Below are 19,234 nucleotides of genomic sequence, written 5' to 3'. Positions count from 1 at the left end.
AGTTTGGAGACAGGTGATTTGTACTACAGATTTTTTGCAAAGCTGCACTCTTGTAGCTTGTAGGAAAGGTATAGAAAAACACTTTGATTACTTCCCACTACTCAGTAAATGCTGAGAGTTTTATTAGGTTTAAACTGAGCTCCTGTTTCAATGCGAAGTGCACATTTACCTGAAGATAGACTTTGAGTCATTTTGCAGCGAGAAAGCAATTGGGAAGGGCTGAAAATTCACATGACAGTTTATTAAGATTTTCCTTTTCTTGATGAATGTCTGAAAGCCTCAGAGTTTTGTTTACAACCTGTAGATAACTACAACAAGCAAAACATAGCTTTAAATGTTTGCCTATCAACAACCAGTGCTAACAGGCCTAAGGACATTTTAGATCCAGTGCTGCTGGTGGCTGTGGTCTCACACAACTGCTTTTGAGCACCAAGAAGATCCTCTCTCAAGTTTGCTGGAGACAGCTGAGGCAGTTTGTGTCTGGGCAGTCTCACTGTGTAGCAGATATCAAAATGGATAAAATTGTTGAATACTCCTGTTTACAATTTAATATTGTGCTAGTTGTGTAGCAAAAGGAGACCTAAATCGCATTGCTCCTTTTCAGTAATAAGAAACATCTTACCTAGGAAACAATGCTTTTTTATTTGTCAAAAAGACAGTTTTATATAATTCTATTTCATGACACAGTTGTTCTCAAGAACTTGTTGAATTAAATGTGCTCTATTTAAAAAAGTTTTATTATATCTAGAGTAAGTTTAATCCAACAATACTATTAATGTGTTGGCAGCTTTAACTGAGTTTGTTGTTTGTATATTGTAGTTCATCTGCATTTACTTGTAATCAACAAATTCCACTAAGTTAATAAACTCAGAGTAAGGTCTGTAACTTAATGCTTCCTGGCATGTATTTTTGACAGGCCATCTGTAAAATATAATCTGATCAAGTCACGGTAAAATTCAATATATGTAACTTAGCTTTCTTCAGAATTTATATTTTACTTTTTCCTTCCTCTTTTTTTTAATATGTTAGTTCTAGATAAGAACACCTGTATTCCCAGAGGCATGCCAGTTAATTTCACACTAGCAGCCCTGTGTCCTGTGATAGAGGCTAATTATTGATGAAGCAGTTTTACTTCCCCCCGCAAGCCTCAAGGATCTCTGCACTTCAGCTAGCACTCCTTTGCCTGCCTGCAGCTGCAGGTACTGTTGGGAAGGACTGAAATGACCACCAGATGTCAGTGATCCTCCAGGGCTACGCTTTGGCATGCCTTGAGATGTGCAGGAAAACACTAGTTTTCACAAACAAAACGTTTGTGATCTCAGCATAAGATGGATGTGAGCATCCTCATCAGACTAGCGGTCTCTCAAGAGCTCTTGAAAGAACTGCTTTGGTCTACTACGGGGTGATTCTGTGGTACCTATCATTCATGTGTGTGTGTAGTTTCTACACTGAATAAATAAGAGGGCAAAGTTGAAATAATACTTCACGTTAAAATGAATGTCACTGAACAGCAGTTAAACATGTCGTCTGCAGGAATGAACATGGATAAAACTTCCACTGTGGAAAAGTTTGGATCCCTAGTTTTATTCGTGCCTGTTAGTTCAATTGTTTGATAGCCCACATATTTTCACTGTCCTGAAGTGCTCTGTGTGACATCGATTTCTGTACAGGTGGCAGCAAAAGGCTTATCCATGATTAAATTCCTGAAAATAGGATGAGATTTAGAAGCACATATGCTGTATATGGTGCTCTGTGCAGGATAGCTTTTGTGTAGTGCTTGTAAAGTTTATTTTCAGCCTGGCTTATTTTCTTTGCTCTGGTACCTCTGGACACTATTTAGATTGGAAACACAAGCAATCTTCTGGTTTTCATTTACTATCTGCACTCATAATCAAGCATCAGATATATTTCATATCATATCTTTGTATGTGGGACCTGCACAATCAACATCGATTCCAAGACCACTTTCTAGACTGTTTTATGTCTCCTCTGTCAGTAAAACAAAGCACATTTGAGGATCCTACTGCTTTAAGGAGTCTGATGCTGTTCAAGGAGAGAAGCCTGTGGTATTTCAGTTTAGGGGGTGTTCAACAGCTTGTCTTGCATCTATCTGGAGACAACAGTTACAATGATAGTTTTCTATGGTTGTCTGTGCTGCATATGCATCAAGCTCAACAGAAGCCATTTAATAATGTTAAAAACCCATTTAAAGAAGGAGGGCAAGCAGTTTTTGTGTTTTCAATTAATCCATACAAAAAAAAAAGCTTCTTTTCTGAGTGTGACCCTGTTTCTTTGTTTATATTTTTGAGCTGCAGAAGCTGGGGCTACTTTCTGTAAGGGGCATGACAAGCACATAAGCTTATGTCCACACTGATAGTGTCATTAACAAGACCAAACAGTGTGTCCTGACCAATGCTGGCCATAAGCATTTTTTTTGCCCCATCTTGCACTGTAACAGTCTGCACTGGATGTTCTTTTAAGCAGAGGAAGAGGCAGCACTACTTGAAGCTTGCATGTGTTTCCTCTTGGTATTTCTAAAGTCAGCACAGCTGCTAGGATCAGATAGACAGCTGGTAGGGCTTGAGTTTCAGGAGATTATGACACCTATGGTCTATGGGCCAACTTTGAGCTGGCCTTGATGTTAGCATTAATCAGAAAACAGAGACCCTGCTGTGAAAAGCTTATGTCTAAGCAGACAAAGAGGAGCAAGAGTGAATGGGAAGTACAGCAAGTATAAATACCTTGTCCAGATTCACACAACCATATGTCCATTTTTGTATATCACATTTTTCAATTCTTAATTTTATGAGAGCAAGGAGCTACTAAGGTTTAGAGAGAGATTGACATGCCTTAATTCATAAGGATTAGAGATAGCAGTAGAGAGAAAGTAGGTAAAAAGTAGTGGATCTAGCTAACTGGAGCGCACTGTACTCTACAATAAGGCATATGACAGATTATTCCTTACAGAGGCGTCCTTATTAAGTTTATCTCTCTGTTTAGCTGATGTTAGACAAAGAGGTGTAAGGTTGTGCTTAGGCAATTTGTAAGATGTGCTAAGGAAGTCAAAAGTATGTTGAAAAATCTCAAACAAAATAAGTTTTTTTTTCTTCCCTCCTTTCTTCAAAAATAATTTTTTAGTTTTGGTGCAGTACCAAGTCAAAAAGTTAGGCACTCAAAACTCAGGAAATTCCAGAAGCCAGAGTTCTTACAATACTCTTAACTCACTCATACAGTACTTCAGTAGCATTCTTACTTCTGTTTTTCTTTCTAAGTTACAATCATGGTGCTTTACTTAATGTGAAGTTAAAAATGTTGCACCATAAAATAGTTAAGCTGTGGATAAGCTTAGTGTTGTGGGAAGAATCTGTTGGAATTTGCGGAGTTGAAGTCCTAGCTATTTCCATTTTAGCTTTACATCAGCATTTATTTTTACTACAGTTTAAAATACTCTTAAATAGTTGTATAAAAGTGTATTGTGTAAACTAATACATAATAACGGAAACCATATTAATCTACTTTATAGATATTACTATATATTAATCTCCTTTATATACATTCTATAGAATATCCCTATTTATCCCTTCCATATTTCTTCTGCTAAAAATGACTAATTGACAATTATTTATAGTACTATATTATTTTTATTTATAAAATCCAGCTCTAAAGCTAAAATGATGAAAATTTGGTTGATTTATTTCAAATTAACCCCATGAGACTCGTCCTGGTTGTTCAAACTCAGTGCTTTATTACGTGCAATTTTTGAGATCCTTTGTAAAAGTGAATACATTGTCTAAATCCTGCTGTGAAGGCAGGTATAGTCCCCACCAGCAGCCTGGAAGGGAGTAAAGGAGGGGTTCTTCACATGCCTGGCTATGACTAAAGAACCAAAGAGAAACAGCTTCTCTAAAGGAAACTGGTTTTCAGGCACAAGTGGGGAGCACATGGAGAGGGAACAAGTCAGACTGCTCGTGTCACTGGCATATTTTTGTGTGGGGATGTGTTCCCCTTCACTGATTCTACATGAAACATCATCGGCTGCTGCCTGTCCTTATCTACTTTGATAGCATTATTAGTAATATTTGATAACATCATCAATGTAGGGACTTGAGAATATACATTAATGTATTTGGTGCTTCTTGTCAGCTGATCATCCAGATCAGAAGCTGAATGCTACTGCATTTAGACTGGACAAAAAGCAGTAGCAGTTGAGAAACGATTGCCATCCTGAAAACTTCTCATTTAGGGCTTGTTTCAGAAAAGTTATCTAACTTCAAGTGCTTAGGCAGCTGGTGCTTTTGTTCCCCTACGCAGCAGAAAATAGAGCATTCACAGGGCCAAACCTGGTGTGAGGAGACGACTGGTTCTGTCACCTGCTGGCTGAGGCATTCACCTTGCAGAAAGTGAAGTCCTTCTCTCCCACTTTGTTGGTAAAACTCAGAAGTAGAGAGAAAAACACCCCCCTCATAGATATGTGCCCTATGCAGTAGGTTGCAGAGTCAGGCTACCTCTTTATCAGCACAAAACCTGTCCATCTTTGCAGATGTTGGAGGCATTTCCTTTGACAAAAGGTAGTTTGAACACGTGGAGGGCCAAGACTTCCAGACACTCAGCAACCTTATGGAGAGCAGGGCCTGCCACATAGCCTCCTCTGCCAGTTATGTTTAAAAGCCAGCACTTAGCAAATGCTGACCTCCTGGAAAGAGTGTATTTAGATGCATAACACAGGTTTGATGAAGAGGAGGAAATTCTGGGCTCTGGAGCTCAAAAGAACTGGTGAAGAAAGTATCCCGAAAAGCTCCATCACCATATCTTCTGGTCCAGCTCTGGGTGACTTGTCTGTGGGTGGAGAGAGGCTTTTGGATGGCCACTTCGCAGGATGTATTTGTTCTATCTCACTTCAACTACTTCACTGAAATCAGTGTAGGGAAACACTATGAAGGAATAGCTGTCTTTGTTGAATGCATGGTGAAGCCGGCTTCGTAATACAGATGTTTAATTTGGACCGCTGTTCAGAAAGGTACTGTGAAAGCATGTGCTTTGAACTGCATAACTTTCCCCAGACACCTTGTCACAAGCCTAGACACCAACTAGAGGTCTGGACTGCACCCCAAAGCCAGAGGCAGTAAAAGTAGAAGGACCTACTGCTTAGATTTTCAGATCTTTTAATAGAAATGGCTTCAGAGACCAAGATCTCACAGGAAGTCTGTACCAGATGAGGCCAGATGCTCTTTGTCCAAATCTGGTGCCTTAAGAAGTTGTGCACCCTTCCATTGTGCTGAATTTTAGACAGCTCTAAAACACAGAGGCAGAAGCCACTAAAAGTTACAGAGGAAACAAAATTGGCTGATGTTGCAGTAATGGAGGTATCAAGATTTCATTTTCTAACAAAGAGCCAGATTCAGATCTGGTGTGAGTCATTGTTACAAAAAATTTAGTGGTGCATCTAGTTACATTGGATCTGAATTTAATTTTAAAGTCATTATGTTGTGAATCATAGTTTAAGACTTTGCCTTGGAAAGTTTTGTTTTAATCAACCTATTTGTTACAGAGACAATGAAAGCTGCACAATACCTTTCTGAAACAAAGGGTATATGCAGAGCTTAAGCTTTTAAAAGCTGTTTAAGCTTTTAATATGGGCAGCACGTACTGAATCAAAAAATTTTGGAATATGGAGTTATTTTTGGAGTAAAGAATTCTTTTAAAACAAGTCCAAGAATGTATGTTTAGGACTGATTCCAGAACAGCATCATAAATTTTTTATTCTTTGGATTTGAAAGAGAACCAAAAAGCTATAGCTGACTTCATTTTTTCTGTTGTTAACAGCAAATTGTGACCACGGTACAAGGAAGCTCCAGCAAATATAAAGGTAGCAGATTTCACTTTTATGTATATATATATTTTAAAAAAAGGTAAAAATAACTGTGCTTGGTTGATTTTCTTATGAATATCGTACTGGATAAGAGTTCTGCCCATTTTTACATGTTATAAGAAACTCTCAGGATACTTTTGTGCAAAGGGAAAGATGCAAATATTCCCAAAATGGCTGTAAGAACAGCAACACCATCAACATCAGCTGAGCCTCCGGTTCCACATCTGTAGCAGCACACGGAGGTGGAAGTCCAGCAGCAACTGAAAGAAGTTCATTGCCATCCACCAGCCTTGTATGACATGTGGTTATGGTTTCAAACCAAGCTTTGAAATCAACAAGAATTGGCAGTGCTTAAAGTCAGAAATCCCTCAAGCTGGTTGCACAGCTAGATGTCTAACGTGTGCCTAACACCTCTATCTAATTTGGAATGAGAGGATACCTGAGTGTTTAGACAGGCTGCATCGCCAATGGCTGCATCAGTTGTCAGTCCAGGGAAGCTTTGGCAAAGGCCTAAATACAGAGACCTGGAATCAAAAAAAAGTTTGTGCTTATATTTGTGTAGAGAATGGCTTGAAGATGTATTTATGAAGAAAAACATATTCATATCTTGCTTTTGAAGAAACAGGAAGAAAAAAAGATGCTCACGATTTTTTAACCAGTGTTGTAAGTTAATGTTTGAAACTCTCAAGGCAGCCCAAAGACAGCCTCTACAGAGCAGGGGCAATAGAGACAAGATGCTGGTCAGATCAACCATGAAGTTTCCCTCATGCATCTTTAAGTAAAGAGGGAGGTATTATTATTTAAAGACTGGAGATCTCTCTTCTCCTCAGACTAACTGCCTTGAAGAAAGCCTGGAAATCTTTCCTTGGTCTTCCAAACTGTAAAAGGTCTTTTGGTTCTTACAGAAGATTATGTTGCATAAAAGAAGCACCAAGAGAGCTTTCTCTGGAGGATGGGCAGTAAAAGAGAGGCAAAACTCTTACCTTAGCTAGAATTAGTTCTGAAATGCAGGCATTAGCTTGACACTTCCACACTGACACGTTTCAGCACCATTATTTTATGGGAGAGAAAAGGTATGGGGAAGACACTAATGGAGGCTCAGAAAGAGGACCTGAAATGGTAAGTTACATTAGGAGGCTGATGATAACCCTAAGGTTTATGCTTTGTTTGGTTTTGTTGTTTGGGTTTTTTTTTTAAATAAAGAATAAATCCACACCTCATAGAGTGCTACACTGCACTGTATGCAATACTGTCGCAAGGGAGATGAGATCACAGGATGTAGTCTGTTGATGAACAGGTAGAGACTTTGCTCACTGTGTGTGAAAGCTTATCTGAACACCTCTTGGTTGGGGGTTCAACATGCAAGGAAACAAGCATTATTATTACATGGTTCATCAGCTCATTCAATAATGATTGTGTTTCATGAGATACTCTATTTCAGACACATCTTAAAACACTAATTCAAGATAGCAGCAAGTAATTTCCCTGCTTACTTCCATTAATGATTTATTAGGTATTAACAAATTTTATGTTTTTGCATGTATTATAATTAATCTCACCACAGGACCTTGCCTCAAAAGTAGTTTTGTTCTGCCACACTGCAGTCCTTCATCTTGTGTTTGTTTGTACAGGACTGGTTCTAATCTGGGCTGTTTGCCCTATAACCTGCAGTTCCCTAGGCTCCTGCTGGCTCTGGACACTTTGTGTAATGTTGCATCTTGTTGACATGCAATGACAGAATTGGATTTTGGAGCAGGAGACTGACATTGTCTAATGTTACTGTCTCACGATTATATGTTGTACTTCCATAGTGCTGTGTATTTGGCAGTTTGAAGGTGCTTAAGAAAAGTAAATGAGATATATTCACTAACACACTAATACTGTAATATTAGAATAGCATTGCATTAATAAATAGTGTCACAAATGGGAAAAAAATACCCAGGATGCTTTCTCATTTTAACAATTTTACCAGAGCTGGTGGAGTCCTAGCTTTGGCTATGGGAATAGGGAAACTGGGAGGGGGATGTTGTCCCTTTAAGAAAAGAATAAGGGGCAAAACCTTAGACAGGCTTCTATTGTTTCATGAAATAATTATCTATTTTAATGTTGCCTATTATGTCAGTGCTGCCACAAATTGTATTTACAGTGCTTTGTGCAAGGTTGTTTGGAGTTGCACATACTGACTCTGGCTGCCAAAATGGTTTAATTTAAAGAAATTGCTTGCTGAACTTAAGAAAGCAAGGAATATATCAAGCTTTATATGCTCTGAAGCAAAATTCTTGGTAATAATAGCTGTTTGGCATTAGCTGTAATTGATACGACAGACACTTTTGGTATTTCCTAGCTTTCCATGAGGAAAATACATGCATATTTCTAACCCTACCTATCTTCAACACTCTGTGCTCCAATTCTATCACTTATAAATATAACTGAAAGTTTCTTGCAGTAATCTGCAAAGGAGAATGCCAGTTCTCCAGACCTTAAATGACAGAGATCCATTTAACATTGTAAATACTTTATCTGTAACATAATGATCTTTTCGTGACTGCCTGTGAGAATATATCAGTCTAATTCTCAAAGCTGCTGGGAACTTACAGCTCCCACCTAACTCAGTAGGACTGTGGACAGTTAGGACCTCTGAAATGAGACCCACAGTTGATGTCCATGTGATTACATATAATCTGGTTCATGTGGGAGAGATGTACACAGGTAAGGTTGAGAAACAGGTCCTATTCACATGTAAAATTCCTTAAATGCATATAATGGGCATATCTGAGAGAGGATGGTGTGATGGTAAGCTGTCTGATGGATTGCAATTTATGCAAAAGCAGAAGTTTCACTTCACAAAATTTTGTGGAAACTTTTATTCCCTGTGTAGTTGCACTAACATTTTCTGTGTTTTATCTTTTGAGACTCATATTCAGACAATCTAAAACTGAGGTTGAACCTTTGACAGATAATTCACTGAGCACCAATCGTAAATGTCTTATTCACTGACCTTATTCATGGAAGTGAACTGGTTAAGTTCAATGAGATTTCTGAAGAAGTATTTTAAAATACTTAGTTTTTCAGTCTGGCTGCCACTGTTCCAGAACATCACCAGGTGGAAAGCTCAACAGAATTGCAAGTGCTTATTTCTGTAGTTTGTACACTAAGACTTTTCACTTCTGTTCTTGCAAAGAAATACTGAACACAGGATAGATTGAAAAAAAAAAAAAAAAAGAGCTAGTTAGCTGTTTGGGAACATGAATTGCCAAGCCACTCTACATGATATTTGAAAAGTCCTGGCAGTCAGGAGAAGTCCCTGGAGACTGGAAAAAGGGAAACACTGCAGCTATTTTTTAAAAAGGTAGCAAGGAGGTCCCTGGCAACTCCCGACCTGTCAACCTCACCTCTGTGGCTGGGAAGATCAGGGAACAGATGCTCCCAGAAGCTATGCTAAGGCACATGGAGGACAGGGAGGTGATTTGAGACAACCAGCATGGCTTCACCGAGGACAAGTCCTGCCTGACCAACCTAGTGTCCTTCTAGGATGGAGCGACCACAACAGTGGACAAGGGAAGAGCTACCAATGTTATCTATCTGGACTTTTGTGAGGCCTTTGACGTGGTCCCCCAGAACATCCTTCTCTCTAAATTGGAGGGAGATGGATTTGATGGGTGGACTGTTTGGTAGATGAGGAATTGGTTGGATGGTCACATCCATAGGATAGTGGTCAATAGCTCAATGTTCAGATGGAGGTTGGTGATAAACATTGTCCCTCAGGGGTCCATATTGGAGCCAGTATTGTTTAATGTCTTCATCACATAGACAGTGGGATTGAGTGCACCCTCAGCAAGTTTGCAGATTGCACCAAGCTGAGTGGTGCGGTTGAGATGCCTGAGGGATGGGATGCCATTCAGAAGGACCTGGATAAGCTCAAGGAATGGGCCTGTATGAACCTCATGAGGTTAAACAAGGCCAAGTGCAGAGTCCTGGGTTGGGGCAACCCCCAGTATCAGTACAGGCTGAGGGATGAAGTGATTAAGAGTAGCCCTACCAAGAAGGACTTGTGGGTCCTGATGGATGAAAAGCTGGACATGAGCCAGCAGTGTGCACTTGCAGCCCAGAAGGCCAACCACATCCTGGTCTGCATCCAAAGCAGCGTGGCCAGCAGGTTGAGGGAGGTGATTCTGCCCCTCTACTCCACTCTGGTGAGACCCCACCTGGAGTCTTGTGTCCAGCTCTGGAGCCCTCAGCACAGGAAAAGCAGGGAGCGGGTCCAGAGGAGGGCCACAAAAATGATCTGAGGGATGGAACACCTCTCCTATGAGGACAGGCTGAGAGAGTTGTGGCTGTTCAGCTTGGAGAAGAGAAGGTTCCAGGGAGACCTTATTGCAGCCTTCCAGTACTTTTAAGGGGGTCTATAAGAATGATGGGGACAGACTTTTTAGCAGGGCCTGTAGCCATAGGACAAGGGGTAGCGGTTTTAAACTAAAAGAGGCCAAGGAAAACATTTTTCACAATGAGAGTGGTGAAACACTGTCACAGGTTGCCCCAGAGAGGTTATAGGTGCCCCATCCCTGGAAGCATTCACTGTCAGGTTGCATGAGGCTCTGAGCAACCTGACCTTGTTGGAGATGTCCCTGCTTATTGCAGGGGGGTTGGACTAGATGACCTTTAAAGGTCCCTTCCAACCCAAAGGTTCTACGATTCTAGGAACTGCCTCATTCCTCAAGCTGGAGAAAAGGCCAGCAAGTATCTCCATGTGTTATTTTAGCAACTGTCTTATTCTTCTCTGTGCTACTTGGGAGACAGCTAGATTTCAGATAAATACAAATGGTGGAATTTTCCCTTCTAGCCCAGCCATGCCAAATGTTTACGGGGTTTACATGCCTACACTTGAATTTTTGCTGATGAAGTGTAGCCACTGTGCTTCATCGAAAGAAGCTCAGTACAAGCACATGGTTTATGGTCAGCAGTGTTTGGGTAAGACATTTGCATAATTTTCTCAAGTGGCAATGACTCCATACTGTCTGCTCAAGTAGCTTTAAGAAAACACTAGTCTTCAAATGGTAGTACATCTGTCTGAATATGAACCTTGATGGCCGTGTTTAAAACAGGGAGTTTTCAGATGTGGTAATTTTTTTCCTTTAGTCTCTGCTGTCTGGCCGATATGGTGTATGTAAGGAGGATGAGGAAGTATGATTTCTGAAAAACTCTTCTCCAGACCTACAACAGAAGCACCACAGCAAAGACTGATGAATAAGTAGTCTCTGCTTCATATTTCTGCTAACAGTACTTCTGTTAGCAACTTGGGCGGGGGGGAGAATTTTATTCTGTGAATTGGACCTATATTCTTAAGCTATTAATTAATACGGGTAGCAATTTGGCCTTACTCATATGCTTCCTTGTACTTTGAGCATATTAGAGAGCTTTTAATCTGCCTAGAGTTCTTGATAAATTTTCTTTCTTATTCCTCATTGCAATAGTTGATATGATTAGCACAGACTGTTTAAGAAATTGTCAGCTCTTTTGAACTCCTCTTTTTCCTATGTTATTTTCTAGGGAAAATATAACTACATTATGAAGGTACGGACATGTGCTTCCTTAAATTCCTTTCTTTGTGTTTTCCTTTCCTCCTTTCCTAAGAACAATGAACCTTCATTGTTATTGTTTAGTTTTACTGAAATTGCTAATACATGCTCACCATTTAATGGTCGGTTATAACCCAGTGTGGGAGAGCATCTTATTAGTTGCTTACTTCACTTTCTGGAATAAAAAATACGTCCTAAGAACTCGGCTAAATTTGTCCTGTTTTGAGAGGTATCTGAGAAGCCTCCTCTTAGCTTTGTGCCACAGCTGATTTGCAAAAAGCCTAGTCTTTTTGATCTTCTGGATTTGTAGATATATAAAGAGACACTCAGTTTCAGGGCACTGTTTCCCCTGCTTATCATTACTACAAGAATTTCAACAAGTTTGTTTCCTTTCCTCCCTTAAGAGAAAGTGCATAGTGGACACAATTAACAACATGTTTATCACTAATAAGGCACCATTTTATCAAGCACTTTTTGTTGCTTTTCCAGTTTTTTAGCTTATATTTCACATCTGCCATGAAATTTCTCTGTTTCCCCCTCCTTTTCACAAGTCTTTGAGCCAGTGCTTTTAAAATGTCAGTTTCAAGGTCATCCCCAAGTCCTCATTTGGGTGTGGAGATCAAAGATCAAAGAGCTTGAAGATAGAGCCTCCTAGTTCATGCTCAAGGACAGTCCTGGCCCTTTTCACAACATGTTGTGCTTTAAATCATAAACTACTACCATGGAAAAAACCCATTTCATCATCACATACAAACATGCCTCCTCCTCCTACAAGACACCTTTTGTGTTTGTCAAACTTTTCTGTCAGTTTGAGTCTTAAAATAAATTTGGCTTCTTGCTCCTCCCCGCCCAAGTTGCAAAGCTAGAGCAGAACGTCCGTTCTGCGATGGTTAAAATTTCCAACCTAAGCTTATTTCTAGCTCTCATAGCTCAGTCATACCCAGTTATCCTTGTACCAGTAATGTTGTTACAGCTTAAGCAGGTTTTCTTTCTTCCTGGCATATATCCCCATAACGTATCTATGTGCAATAATCAGCCTGTAAAAATAGCAGAACAAAATAGTAGAGTAAAACTATTAAACTGGTGTATTTTACAGAAGGAGAAAAGAAAATTTCCACAGGATGCCCTACCCCATAAATACTTCTCCAAAAGGTAAGATTATAAGCAAATATCAGTACTTGGAACCCTTACTTTCAAAGTGTATTTGCTAACTAAAAGTCTATTACACAGAAGGACACAGCAAGTAAAAGCAGTATTCAGTGCAAAGCCAGCATTTTCGGCAACATGCTAATGAAGTTAAAATGCTTGCAGAAAAACTGCCAGCAGAAAACAAAATAAAACAAACCCACAAAAGCCTTAAAAACTCTTTTGGAAAATCAGTTCAGTCCAAATGAATTCTGTTAGTACTGATAAATAAAGAGTGATTTCATGATACTGTTTATTTACTGTCACTGAGATTTTATCTTGGAGCGAAATACGTAAACAAATACACAACTCCAACAGTTTTGGAATTAAATACAGGACTGGTATTAAAATTATAATTCCCCTTGATACAGAGTACAATCCAACCAGAAACTTAAATTAAGGTCGAGTCACAAGCCATCTGTACTGCCATAAACACCCTTGCTGTATGCAGAAACCCAGTCACAAAAGAATACTCCTTGTTCAATGCTGACTTTCATTAGAAAAACACATTTATTCATCCCACTTATTTTATATTGTTTTAATTATCCCAACAATGTAATCATTCAAAAAAGGCATTCTTGACCATGAAGAAAACTGTGATGAATTATTAAAATAAAAATGGTCGTTTCAGAGTCTACTTTCGAAAGCTTCCCCTCTAGCCAAGAAGTTGACATCATATGTGACGCTGGCAGCTTCGGAGTATTGTACATCAGCCATGACAAAATAGTTTCCATCCTAGTTTAAGAACAAATACTAATAACATGTAATTAATTACTAGGTTTCCAGATGATCAAAAAACATTAACAAGTCCCCATAGCAACCCCTCCTGAGGCCGCAGGGCGTCAGCTGGCACCACTGAATAAACCCGAGCTGCTCAGGGGACGTGGGCCACGGGCTATGGAGAGTCCCTCCGAGACCACAGCAGGAGCTGGGCAACCATGGGAGAACCAGGCGTGCTGGCTCATGAGCCTGCCCCGACCCGTGCCCCTTTGCTTGATCCCTCCCTTGAGAAAAGTGTGATTTTTTCTTTTGCTCTTAAATTCAGCCATGTGCTGGCCATGAGTAGCTGGGTGTGGGCAGGAGGAGCTGTGGGGGAGATGGGTGCGGGAGGAGGCCGTGGACAGCCTCTGGCCCTGGCGTGAGCACCCCGGCGTGTGCCAGAGCTTTGGGCAGTCAGAGGAGCCCACGGGGTCTCTCAGCAGATGTATTTAGGAAATGGGGTTGAGTTCTGCTGAGGGGGACATACATACACCCCTGAGGGACTGTGGCTATGGGTGACTCATGCTGGGGCAGGGACACCCCTGAGGCACCGCCATCAGCGCAACAGAGCTCTGCAGCAGGCAGCCATAGCCGCGTTTCTCTCCGGCGAGGGACTTTCTGTTTCCACAGCCCTGCAGATGCTGTGCCCAGGGCCTCTGATGTGTGTGTCCCCTGCAGCCGGTGGCACTGCAGCTCCGGTGACACACCGGTTGAGGGTCACCTCATCCCAGTCTCCACCGGCCCAGTGTTGTGTGTGCTGACAGGGGAACCAGCCATGGCGCAAACGGTTGAGTTTCTCACTTTGACGGGGAGCACTGTTTGGGCCAACGGATCAGAAATGCAGCCTTTCAAGCAAGCAAATCGAACCCCAACATGTTGATGCACATGCCTACAAGCTTCAGTCAGGGTTGAATTTATTGCAGTGGGTTAAAAAATATAGGTTAGACACACAAGAAGAGAGATGGCTGGCAAGGAGCTGGTGGTCAGAAAACTGTTATTACTGCTAAGTGTATGGGTGAACAGCAAATTAGACAGTGCTGCTCCATTTCTATGTGCCAAGCTGTTCCACTCTTGGTTGTAAATGCTTTTCCCTAAAAAATGTTTTCAGAGAGACAAATCTACGCAGCACAGCTTCATCTCTGAAGTAAACAAATGTTTTCACTGATCTATCCCACGCTTCTGTCTCTAATTTTACTTTTTGATTGTGCTAACTCTTCTTTAAATTTCCATTCTCATTCTCTTCTTTTGCAGCTCTGACAACTGGGCTTTCCTCCAGGCCTCCACCCATCTTTATACATTTCCTTTTTTCCTTTACCAGCACTTTACTTCACACTGGTTTTCTCTCCTATTTTGTGTAACTTGTCTCTCTACATTGCCAGTCTTTTTCACTTTTCACCACAAATTTATGTATGCATATCTATCTATCTATCTATCTATCTATCTATCTATCTATCTATCTATCTATCTATCTATCTATCTATCTCCCTCCCTCCCTCCCTCCCTCTCTCCCTCCCTCCCTCCCTCCCTCCCTCCCTCTCTCCCTCCCTCTCTCCCCCTTGGTGTTTTCTGGTTATGTTTTTTCTAGCTATCATTTTCTTCCTTCTCTCTGCAATCTGTTGTCTCTTTCTCCCTTCTTTCCTACTATACTTTATTTGCTGCTTTATTATTTAATCTCTTCAACACAGTCTCTCCAGGTTTATCTCTGGTTACTCTTTCCATTTCTTTGGCATTTACATTTTCTTAATGTTAAATATTCCTTCTAGATGCTGAACAGGCTCCAAATTCAGCTGAGTTGAGTGGATGCTGGATGGCATTCCCCATCTCACAGAGTGTGACTCTCTCTGTGTGTTGCTCTCTTGTGTGTCTGTCCTTGTGCTTCCCATGACTTTTTTTCCCTGCGTTTTTGGAATTATTTGGTACTCAATCCTTCTTCATTCTTCCTAGGTGATTTTCTCTCTTCTTCCTCCTCCCCAGCCTCCATTTCTTGCCTCACATTTACTCTTTTATTGCTCATCCTTCATGAGTCTTTGTGGTAATTTAGTTTGCCTGGCACTAACTCAACCTGATTTAATTTGATGCCCACCTTGCACAACCCGTGAGGCAATGCGGTCTGTGGTGGGTCAACTGCCTTCAGTGCAGCTCCACTAGTTTATCCCAGCTGAGTATCTGGCCCCGGGGACGTACTTTCTCTCCGTTAAATCTGGGTTCCTTTGTCCACCCACACTACACACTGCAATGATAAAAATTTTCACATGATTTCTTTCCAGATGTGTTGTGGCAATTTTTTCTATTGTACGTTTTGTCCTTCACAGCTTTACCATTGCTTTTGTTTCGTAAACAATATGAATTTAATTATACTACTGATAATAAATTTTAAAAAATGTAAATATATTTTATGATAGCTATATAAGAAGTGACGTGTATTATATATAATAACACAAACAAAACGTTCTAAATTAATTTATGTAGAATTTATTATATAAAACATAGAAGGCTAAATAAAATATAGAATATTAAATAAAATATATAAATAAACCACATTTATTAGCTATACAACTTTACAGAGTGAGTGTAAATATCTTCTTCAATGTATGAATGTTTTGGAATTTTTCTGTCACTGAATCAGATGGCACTTCAAAGCCAATTCTCATGAAGCATTTTCAGCTATGGAGGGTGTGGAATAGTTGTATTTTCACTGTTTTAGAAAAATGTATGATATAATTAACAGCAGAAAGAAAGAAAATAGTCTTTGGTTTGGGATTCCTTTGGATGCTGTGCTTTAATAAATGTCTTAATTTTATTTCCTTTTTGGTTTCTAGAACTGTAAACATACATGTAAACCTTCTTTTCAAAAGGAAAAGTCATATTTAATTTTAGTCATATATAATTAAATCTCCCAACCTGCTATTAAAACCCAATTTATGCCTTTATTTCCATTACGCACTATTTATTACTGGGCATGGTGCCATTTTCTCTGCATTTCATGCAGAGGTAGGTTGCAGCTGATTTTTGCTGGCTGTGAAAACTTTCATGACAATACCCAAATCTTCCTTTGTTTGAGAGAATTGTTTTGCTTTGGGCCTTCCAAAAGAAGCCTGACAGCATATTGGTGGTGCAGACTGTATTGCAAGAGCGCTAAGTAGCATGCCGGAAACTTTCCTGCAATAGCACGGTTGACTTGGAGAGTACTTACAGAGAAATGGCTTCTCCGAAGGCACAGAACTATCCTACCATTTAACCCAAGTACAACTGTTGCTTATAGTTACCTCTGGGAGACCTCTAATGCTTTGAGAATGGAAATGCTGTTGAAAGAAGATAGGTAGCATATTAAAAGTTCTTTATCATTGACCAAGAAGACTCTGGGTCATAGCAGTTTTGCTGTCTGACAGCTAAACAGTAGGAAAAGTCTGAAAGTGAAACATGCCAAATGGCTTCTGTCTCAGTCCTGTAGGTTCAGAGGCCTCATATGGTAGCTATGTGGTGAACTAATGTAAAGGTGGAGCATGAGGGAAGCCTGCAGAAGTTTAAAATATATACATTTTAATTAAATACTTAGCACCTTTTGTCTATTTATGTACTATACGCAGGGAAGACTTGACTTCTGAAATTCTGGTGGATATAAAGTGGTTATTGTGATCCATTACTTCTTGAAGGGGTTACAAATTTTGCAGTGGGGTATAAAAATTGTAACTTAAAGATGAAAGTTACCTGAGAATGTTTGCAGTCTATGCGTAATGCTCTACTATGAGGCAGGAAAGAGAGGTGTGGAGGTAGTAATTTGTTTAGTTTTTGCATAAAAAATGTGGTTAAGAAAATCCAACCAGAAGTAGTCACCCGTATTTGGAGATGACTTCAGAGTTTATAAAAGGTTCTGCCATGACAGTAGCAAGGACTGAAGTCTTTGACTTGACCTCAGCAGTTTACAGCAGGAATAGAAAAAATATTTTATTCTCTGTTCATTAAAAAGATTCCTCCTATTCTAAATGGAAGAACGCAGTACTCCTGTTTTCCTGCAGCTGAACTGTTACTTCTGAAAACTGGTATATAGGCAATCCTTTGAGATTAATTCATCCGACAGCCAAAGAATTGCCAAATTGTATGATCTCCCATGCACCTCACAGAAGTAATCTGGATTTGAAACATGCATGAGAAGGAAAAGGTAAGCAAAGAGGGTAAGAAAAGACACAGTACTTCCCTGTAGTATCTAGACATAAAAGGTTTTTTACCCCCTGTCATTTTTAACTCTTAGTCTTCAAATTTTTCTGCTAGTTGGCACATGACTTGCCTCTTCCCCTGAGTCCTGGGAGCCTCGATGACACCAGCCCCTGGGGTATGAAGCTCTGTCCCTGAGCTCCCCCAGTCCAGTGCAGGGTTCGTTCTAGTTCTGTTCTACCTGGAGCACTCCCTTTGCCAAGGGAGGATGATCTGCCACCTCACGCAAAAATTTAAGAGCAATTATTGAAGAGTGTTGCAGTTGCAAAATCACTTACAGTAAAAATAAGAAAATGTGGCTTTTCATCATGTTTCAAAACTGCATTTGACAACAGCAATTACCGACAACTCCACAATGCAAGGAAAGTAAAACTGTTGGAAACCTCCTGTCATTACATGAAGAATTATCTCCAGCATTGTGGTTATTTTATTAAACTTGACAGGTAATGAAGAGGGATTTTGTTGTAAAAAATACATCTATAACAAGATGTATTGTTTCTGAGATCAAGTATGGTTACAGCTGGTGCTTGAAAGTGCATAAACACTGAAGTGTTTGAATTAAGAACTGCAGGGCAAGTAAATGTCAAATCACTGGAAAATATTTTAAAACGTCATTATGGCAGCTGAAAAAGAAAAATCATTGGAGTCATGTGTGAAATGTAGACCATTTACTAGTTTGTAAAGGATTAATCTATTATCTGATCAGTTGTTTAACAGGAGATAAAAAGAACTGTAAAGGAGGTAAGTAAAAGCAAAATGGAAATCTAGCGGCAGACAATCATATATTCTCTCTTATTTCACATTTGGTTTTACCAATTTATGTAAGCTGATGGGAGATTCAACAAGTTTTATGAATGATCGGAGTCATCATGTTTAATGTGAAATCACCAGAGGGATGAATGCTCCACTAGAACATGGCTTTGAAATCAGGGTGACTTTCATAGACCAGAAAGGATCATTCTATCGTCACCTATATATAGTATAACACAAAGCTTCGATTTTCTTACTCCCTTTATCCCTTTCCTTCAAGTCACACTTGGGTCTCACCAAATAACACGTTTGAGTAAATCATACCTCTCTAACTTGGCATAAAGTTTCCAGAAAAACAGACAATCCCTTACTCCCTTTGTTAGCCTTTTTCAGCAGTTAATTGCACTTCTTAAAAATGAAGACCTGAATCTATGTATTTGAAGTGTGTTTTAGATTGTATTCTTCCACGTTTAAATAAGCCCAGCTGTGCTTATCATCACTTCAAGCTAACTCCGATGAATGAACATTAAACCAAACAGATGCTTGTCCTTAAAGACAATGGATTGCATGTCCAGGTCAAGCTCTGATATCCATGGTGATGGATGAGAAACTGCTAAAATAGTTAATGAATACATTATATTGGCATGACTGTTGGGATGACTGTTGGGCTATTTGTTTAGTTAAACACTGGGCTGTAAGAAAAGTAAATAAGAACAGAAGAGTAGTTGGAGATAAGCCATATCTTGGTAAACTTTTAAAGACAGTTACACAACCAAGGCAGAATCAGGGCTTGACCTCCCACGTAGCTCCTTCTAACGAAAGAGAAGCCCAGCGACTGAAAAGCAGTGGGCTTAGAGGGTATCTTGCTTGATCTACAGAACTG

This window comes from Phaethon aethereus, assembly GCF_964289735.1.
Source record: "Phaethon aethereus genome assembly, chromosome: 2".
NCBI classification, from domain to species: Eukaryota; Metazoa; Chordata; class Aves; order Phaethontiformes; family Phaethontidae; genus Phaethon; species Phaethon aethereus.
The sequence above is the reverse complement of the archived record's forward strand: the minus strand, read 5'-3'. Positions refer to the sequence as shown.